This window comes from Giraffa tippelskirchi, chromosome 13 (genome assembly GCF_054371585.1).
Source record: "Giraffa tippelskirchi isolate mGirTip1 chromosome 13, T2T-mGirTip1v1.2.pri, whole genome shotgun sequence".
Lineage (NCBI taxonomy): Eukaryota > Metazoa > Chordata > Mammalia > Artiodactyla > Giraffidae > Giraffa > Giraffa tippelskirchi.
In genome coordinates, this window is record NC_137287.1 from 52,788,344 (window position 1) to 52,797,474 (window position 9,131).

Below are 9,131 nucleotides of genomic sequence, written 5' to 3' on the forward strand. Positions count from 1 at the left end.
CAATGAAGGTGAAGTTGTGTTTTTTTCTCCCCCTTTGTTCTATTAAGGTGATAAATGCTATGGATTTTTTTTTATGTTAAATGACCCTTGCATTCTTCACATAATTTCCAGTTGATCATAGTGTATATGACTTGTACACTGTTGGATTTTGTTTGCTAGTGTTTAAGAATTTCTGCATCCATATTTATAACAGACATTGGTCTGTAATTTTCTTTTCAAGTGGTGTCTTTGTCTGGCTTTGGTGTCAGAGTAAGCTAGATTCATAGAATAGTTTTTTGAAATGTCACCTCTTGTTCTATTTTTAGAAGAGTTTGAGAAGGTTTGATGTCAATTCTTCTTTAAATATTTGGAAGATCCACCATTGAAACTATTTGGTCTTAGACTTTTCTTTTTGGGAGATGTTTAAGTACTGATACAATTTACTTGTTACAGATCAGTTCCAGATTTTCTATTTGTGCTTGAGTCAGTCTTGTTAATCTGTTTCTAAAAACTTGTCCATTTCATTTAGTTACCTAAATTGTTGATGTACAATTGTTCAAATTTTCTTTTATAATCCTTTTTAAAAAAATTATATAAGGTTGGATAATTTTAACTGATTTATCTTCAAGTTTACTAGTTCTTACTTATGCCTACTAAAATCCGATGTTGAAACTCCCAGCAACATTGGCTGTAGCACTCCTTCAACATTTTGCCATCTGCTTAGAATTCTGTCTTACTTTCACTTCCTGCTTATGTAGCAGTCTATAGATCAACCAAAGGTGGAAAGCTTAGTGTCTTTTCAGGACTCTTAATGAGCTTGTGTCCAGCACTGGGCAAGCATGTGGCTTTATAATTTCTTCAGTACACACAGGTACTTTTCAATGTCCTAATTCCTCATTGAAAACTCTTTCCTAGCTATTTCTCCCAGGCTTTCAGTGTTGCATTGTTTGTGTCAACTGTAGCCCTTGTCCTACAAGTGGCTGTACGTTGTTCCTTTGCCTTACAAAGTTTTGAGAAATATCTACTGCTTTATTATCCTGAGTGAGTTCTAAGTTATGCAAAACAAAGATAAGCACCTTGCACCAGTCCTGCAGGGAGTCCCAGACAGGTTTGGATAGACAATTAGATTCTTTAGGAATAAGGTTTTATCTTCTTCCTGAAGAATCAAGAAGCAGGGTTCCTCACTGCAAACTGGGGCTTCAAGAATTTTACCAACCTAGGGGGTGGGGAGTGTGAGGCAAGGCCAAGTATAATGCCTAGAAGCTCTTTCACCATTTTTAAGTTGCCTTTTTCTTAATTCAGCATGGCAAATAGATAAAAAAAAATGTATTTTGTAGTCTGCCAAAAATGCTTTCTTAGGAGGGAAAAGACTGTACTCAGGAATTTGATCCATTGTGGTTGATCCAATATACTTGCATAGCTTCATTATCTCTTTACAGTATCCATCCCCACCCCACCCAGTGGACAAGGAATTGCTCAGCAGGAGTACAGTGAGCAGCTGAACATATTTTATTTTTATTCCTTGACTCTTTCATTGAAAGAAGTGAAACTGTGTTATTTTGAAACAACTCCCTGACATCACATTTTTTTTAACTGAAGTATATAGCTTATTTACAATATTGTGTGTGTTAGTTTTAAGTATACATATAAGTGACTCAGTTTTATATATATATATTATATATATATTTCAGATTATTTCCATTATAGATTATTATAAGATATTGAATATAATTTGCTTTGCTGTACAGTAAATCTTACTTCTAATCTATTTTATGCATAGTGATATGTATCTGATCATTCCACACTCCTAATTTGTCCCTTCCTCCCTCTCCTCTTTGGTAACCTAACTTTGTTTTCTATATCTGTCAGTCTATTTTTGTTTTATACATAGATTCATTTGTAATATTTTTAGATTCTGAATATATATATATATATATCTCATAGAATATTTCTCTTTCTCTGACTTACTTCTCTAAGTATAATATTCTCTAAGTTCATCCACGTTGCTGCAAATGACTGTATTTCATCCATTTTTATGGATGAGAAATATTTCACTGTGTGTGTGCACGTGTGTGTGTGTGTGTGCACGCACATGCTCATTCAGTTGTGGCCGACTCTTTGCAATCCTGTAGCCTATCAGGGTCTTCTGTCCATGGGATTTCCCAGGCAAGAATACTGGAGTGGGTTGATATTTCCCTCTCCAGGGGAATCTTCTCAACTGAGGTCTGAAACCAGTATCTCCAGAGTCTCCTGTATTGACAGGTAGATTCTTTACCATTGAGCCAGAAGCCTATATATATATATATATATATATATATATATATATGTATATGCATATGTATATGTATGTGTGTGTGTATACTACATCTCCCTAAGCCAATTGAATACTGATTGGGTTGTTTCCATGTCTTGGCTATTGCAAAATGTGTTAATATGATTGGGGTGTATGGATCTTTACAAACTAGAGTTTTCATTTTTTCCACATATATACTATATACCCAGGAGTGGGATTGTGGATCATATGGTAGTTCTATTTTTCATTTTTTAAGGAATCTCCATACTGCTTTTCATTATGGCTGTGCCAATTTACATTCCCACCAACAGTATAGGAGGATTACCTTTTCTCCACACCCTCTTTAGAGAGGAGACTTTTTGATGATATCCATTCTGACAGGTGTGAGGTGATACCTCATCAGATTTCTGATTTGCATTTTTCTAATATTTAGTGATGCTGAGCATCCTTTTGTATGTCTGTAGGCCATCTGTATGCCTTCTTTGGAAATGTCTATCTAGGTCTTCTCCTCACTCATTTGTGAGATTGTTTTTTTCAATATTGGGTTGTATGAGCTGTCTGTATATTTTGGATATTAACCCCTTGTCTGTCATATCATTTGCAAATATTTTCTCCCAATTGGTCAGTTGTCTGTTCATTTTGATGATTGTTTCCTTTGCTGTGAAAAAGCTTTTAAGTTTTATTAGTTCCCATTTGTTTATTTTTGGTTTTATTTATTTTGCCTTGGGAGAGTGACCAAAGAAGATATCGTTATGACTTCTGTCAAAGAATATTTTGCCTAAGTTCTTTTCTAGGAGTTTTATGGTGTCGTGTCTTATATTCAGGTCTTTAAACCCTTTTGAGCTTATTTTTGTATATGGTGTGGTGAGTGATATATATATATATGTGTGTGTGTGTGTGTGTGTATTTCTGATTTTGTCTCTAAAAGAGGACTTTAAAAATCAAATCCAACCATCATACCCGAACATATTAACAATTCCTAAATAGCATCAAATATTCAGTGTTTGAACTTACAATTGTCTCAAAAGTATGTATGTGAATGTGTTGCCATCAACACGTGAGCATATGTCTGCCGGATAAATTTCTGTAGGTCTTCTTCATAAGCATTTCAAAGATAATCCCTCTAGTTGGTCTTTTTTGCTTTAACTTATTACACTTTTTCTTTGTCTTCATTTATATGTAGTAACCTTATCTTTATTTATTCCATTATTTTTTGCTTTTTAATTAAATTATTTGATGATATTATACTTGGTCACCAAAATATGTTTTCCAAAACATAAGTTTTAATAGCAGTGTATAATTCTACCAAATGAGGATCACTGATTTGTTCAACCATTTTCCTGTTATTGTTTGTAATTTTTTTTCTGCTATTAAACATCACTACCTGGTACATCCTTAAAATTGTACCTTTTGCATAATTAATACTATTGGTTAACCACTATTGCACAGTTTTCAACATATATGCTAAACATATTTAAGAAAATCATTTAAAATAAATATTTTATTTCCTATCTGGATTTTTCATATTTTCCTTCCAAATCATTGGCCCGCTATTTTATTAACATCTTCTTCAGACTTTAGAAATACCTTTTTCTATTTGGTTTACTGAGCAATCAAAACACATAGAGAATGAAACCATGCTTGCCACTGTTTACTGGCTATTATTTACTGAAATATCCTAATTTCCTGTCCCCCCCCACCCCATTACCTTTGGTCACATAAACTACATGTAGGTTCTCTTGGGATATACTGAAAAATGGTCTGCTGACAGCTGACCTTCCTGTTTGGACTGAGAATTTCTTTGTGTTGTCTAGGTGGTGATGAAGGAGGAAGGCCACTCACCTAGCTCTTTCTGGTTGACTGGGTTTCACCTTTGCCTTATTTGAGAAACTTTTTTGTTTCTGCAAGATGCTGTAATCACTGAAGATCTAACTCAATTATCCACACAGTTTTGTCCTCTGAATTCATGCATGAGAGGCAATACCCATTTTCTCACCTCTGGGTTCCTGAAAGCTGATTAACACTTCCTGAAGTTGCTCTTGAGGACTGCTTTTTACTCATTGCATCGTTCTCTTTTTTACCATAGTCATGGCTTCAAGCTAAGTACTTTATTCAGATCTCAGATGCCACTTAGCTGTGATTGGCAGCCCTCAAGAAACAGGATTTATTTTAATTGGAATGAGACCAAATGAGTGCAATGTAGAGCTTAAGGGGAGTGTTGATCAGACAACATGTAGTCTAAACTTCAGAGCAAAATATTTGAGACCTTCAATACTGAGCACAAACCCTATTTTTCGTTTCACCAATTGCCATTCTTACCTCTCTAGCTGGGGGAAGTAGAAAGAAACATAGTGAAAAGTCACCCTTTCCTGAGCTCTATGCCAAGCCCCTTGTATGCATTCCCATTGAATCTTCACAACACTGAAGATGGAAACTACATCTCCACTTTATAGACAAGATAATGGAGACTGAGAAAGATTAAATCATTTAACCAACCATATTTTCCCAATAAAACACAGAAATGAGATTGAAACCAAGGTTAGTCTCACCTCTGAGCCTGTGCTCTGTCTGCTAAGTCATGCTGCTTTAAGTCTCCAAATGGCACAAGCCTGAGCCACATCAGACTCTAAGCCTTTATCTGAATACACTATATTTTTCCATGAGTGTTTGTGCTCAGCCACTCAGTCATGTTCAACTCTTTGCTACCCATGGACTGCACCCCACCAGGCTCCTCTGTCCATTGGATTTTCCAGGCAAGAATACAGGAGTGGGTTGTCATTTCATCACCTACTTTCCCATATTGCTAAGCTTCTCCCGGAGAAGGCAATGGCAACCCACTCCAGTACTCTTGCCTGGAGGGCTGCAGTCCACGCAGTCGTGAAGAGTCAGACATGACTGAGCGACTTCACTTTCACTTTCACACAATGGAGAAGGAAATGGCAACCCACTCCAGTATTCTTGCCTGGAGAATCCCAGGGACAGGGGAGCCTGGTGGGCTGCCGTCTGTGGGGTGGCACAGAGTCAGACACGACTGAAGTGACTTAGCAGCAGCAGTAGCAGCAGCAAGCTTCTTCCTGACATGATCTTCCCTATTTCCTCCTCTTTCTGATGAATTCCTACTCATTCTTCAATACCTAGCACAACTGTCACTCCCTTCTGAAAGCCTCCCATCATTTCTACAGATATAACCATTGTTTCTCTTCTCTGTGGTTCCACTATATTTATACACAGTAAAGATTATTCTTGTTCTGTGTCTCTTTCCTCTTATAGTAGGACTCCTGTATTATTTGTTGTGGAATTCCCAGTCTATAATATGGTTCTTGACACAAAGTAAATACAGAATACTTATTTCTTAAATTGAAATTGTTAATTCATTAAAAAGTCAATAAATTAATCAGTGTTTGTGGACAGTAGATGAACACGGGACATGTGTGGTATTTTGCCAGATCTATAGATCCTTGAAAAAAAGCCTATGAGAGGAGCAATCTCTTCTGGTTCCTTGGGAGAATGCCATGATTAGTTTGGGAATCAGCAGATAACCATGTTCTCCTAATTTAGTTCTTCCTTTCCGCTGATAGAGGGAAAAAAAAATAAAGAGAGAAACTGGAGGGAAAGATGTCTGCAGCCTTTCCCTAGGAGATGTGTGACCTGAGTGAAGGGATCAGTGATGCAGATTCCATCTTCCTCATCAATCTCTGCATTCTTGTTGGCCTCACATTTTCTGGGTTAAGACTCCCCTGCTGATTGCTGAGCATAGACATTTGTATAAAAAACAACTCCATACTCTCATCAAGGAAATGTTCTCACACACAGGAGTATTTCTTGCAGCTTTCCATCTGGGTGTAAGGCAGCAAAGATAAGGAAGAGCTAAATGTGTAGAGAAATGGGCCCATCTTTGTGAGAATGATTGTTACAATATTGTGTTTTTAGGGGAGAGAAAGGATGGGCCAAAAACCCTCAGAGGGAAGTGAAGTTGCTCATAAGTTAAAGAACACGTGCTTAGATCATAACTTTCCAAGCATTGAAGAAACAGTAAAGCACAAGGAGGTCTATCCAAGTCCAGCTAGCTGAAAAGACTCAGCATTTCCCTGAGGACCACAGCAAGGGAACCAGCCCCTGGAGTGGAGACCATGAATGAAGCCAGGGCTGGAGGAGAAAAGGGTCATGAGCACTGCAGAAAGCTAAGCATTAATGTCAATTTTGCAGCCAGGAAGTGAAAAATGTCTATATTTCTTTTATTTGTCCCCTTAAAAATAATCATGAAATTCAGTTGGCCTGCTTCCTTGAACCTAAGTGTTTGATATTTGGCAAGTAAGTAGACCTCACATATAAGTAATCCATGAAAAAGAGTGTAAATTCCCACATGAATAACCTTCAACTTTAACATTTGGAAGTTGGAGTATTTTCTTTCTCAAAGCAAAAGTTTCTCTTAGATATATTTGAAGAAATATTTGAAAGTTGTTAAAAGAATATATCCTAACAGTTCTCATTACAAGGGAAAAAACATGTTTTTCTTTCTTTTTTTAAAATCTATATGAGATGATGACTGTTAACTAGACTTACTAGGGTAATCATTTTACAATATATGTAAGTCAAACCATTATGCTATACTCCTTCAACTCATACAGTGCTATTTGTCAATTATATCTCTATAAAATGGGAAAAATACTTAATAGTATGTTAAAAGCTGTTGTTTTCTTTATATACTTATCCTTAACCTCAGTAGTAAATGTGATCAATAATTACAAACTGCAAAGTTAAATATGATTGATCCAATTTGGATGATGAACTCATCCACATGGTACTGAAGTCACTCCATATTGAATTTTTATTTTTGTTCAATAAGGTCTTTGTAAATAAAAGTTACAAAACAAGAATCTCAGCATGTATCTGGCAACCAAATTATAAATAATATTTCAGGTAAAAATCATTGATGGTTACTAAAACTACTAGATGAAAATTTTGATGATAAACAGGATACTGATTTAAGACACCCATTAATTATAAACAGAAAATAGTAACTTTATAAGGGAGAGATCTGACAGATCCCACTATTATCAGGTCTTGAAATTAACCAATACCAGTAGTAATTAACCATCCTTTGTCTCCCAACGTGAGGCACCAAGAAGGACACAACATTACTTCCATGACATTCTTGGCAAAGATACATAACATGAATCTAACCATGAGGAAACATCAGACAAATCAAAATTAGGGATATTCCATAAAACAACTGGCTTGTACTATTGAAAAATGTTAAACTCTCTTAAGACAAACAGATTGCGGAACTTTTCTATATTTTAGGAGACCAGAAAAAAAAAAAATGACAACAAAATGTAATATATGATCCTGAATTGGAAACTAGAACAGAAAAAATACAATTATTTTATTATAAAACACGTTAGTTGAGTTGGTAAAACTCAAATAAGATGTGCAGATTAGGATATAGTACTGTCACCAATATTACTATCCAGATTTTAATAATTGCCTTATGGTTAGATAAGAGAATGTCTGTATTTTTAGGAAATACACAAATATTTAAAGGCAAATAGGCACAATGTCAATAATTTACTCCTAACAGTTCAGTAATAAACATAACGATATGTTTTAAAAACTAATCCACGTGTGTGTGTGTGTGTGCACACGCGCATGCATGCATGCACATCTGTGTGTGTGCAGAGGGAATGGAGAAGAACAGAGCAAACATGGTAAAATCTTAACATGGGGAATTCTGTGTTTAAGGTAAATAGGAATAAGAATTCTTTGTACTGTTTTCAAGATTTTTCTGTAAGTCTGAAATTATTTCAAAATAAATTCACCGTTGGAGGCCAAAGGATCCAAGCTTCACTGTCTGATGAAGGCAACCACGATCACACAGCTAGTTTGTGGCAAATCTAAATCTTAAGAAGATGAGGCTTTCCTCTCCTCAGTCTGTTTCTGCATAAACATAAACTAGGTCTCAAGAGACTACAGAGAGCTTGTAATGTGAAAGCATTCTAGAGCTACCAAGTTGTAAAGGAAATGAGCTTTGGCTTTGCTGCTCCTACCTGTCTCTTTTTTGGGGAATAGCCTAGTTCTGATGACACTCTTGGCCTAGGAGAGATTATCTGTCCTTCCCCTACATTCCCCAGTTACAGCTCCACACACCTGGGGGGCTGGGGAAAAAGCAGACCCTACGAGAGCTCTCCTGACCCCTCAGCAGTCAAAGTTAAGAACATAGTTTCTAGCCTGGGCTTGGCTGTGTTCAAATTCAAGTTCTACCCCTTTAAGGCTTATGTGACTTGGGCAAATTACTTTGCCTGTATTTGGGTAAAATGTATGTAATAACAATATCTGCCTTCAGGATTATTGGGAGGATTGAATGTGACAACTTATGTAAAGTAGTTAGCACAGATCTTGGCACATAATCAGTGCTCAGAACATGTGAGTTGTTAATTTTATGATTTAAATGGGTAGTTAGTATGAAGTCCAGATCCTCACACCTGAAAAATTGATCTGGAAAATGACTCAGTTGCTAGAGGATTTTGCATATGTATATGGAGTTAACTCTCAAATATCTATGAATAGTTAACATTTTGGCCAGAAAGCCAGTCATGCAATGACTGTTTTATCTTTCTCTCCAGCAAGGAAACTGATCGTTAAACTAGAAAGAGAATTGGAAACAACCTAACTGTCCCTCAGAAGGAAACTAGCTAAATACTTTATGATATTCACATTCATTGGAATGATAAGAAGCAATTAACAAGAACGAGGTAGATGAAGATGTATTGGAATGGAAGGATATCTTATTCATATTGAGAGTAAGAGGGAAAAATGCAAATAGAATAATAGAATGTATAGTATGCTTGCAAGTTTTTTA

The 9,131-nt window shown here is 36.1% G+C and overlaps 1 protein-coding gene across 2 annotated transcripts in view; it reads right to left on the bottom strand.

Annotated features, from left to right (window-relative positions):
* MACROD2 (mono-ADP ribosylhydrolase 2) overlaps positions 1 to 9,131 on the bottom strand; it is a 2,278,672-nt gene that overhangs the window by 855,525 nt on the left and 1,414,016 nt on the right. The gene's annotated exons all lie outside the window — the stretch shown is intronic.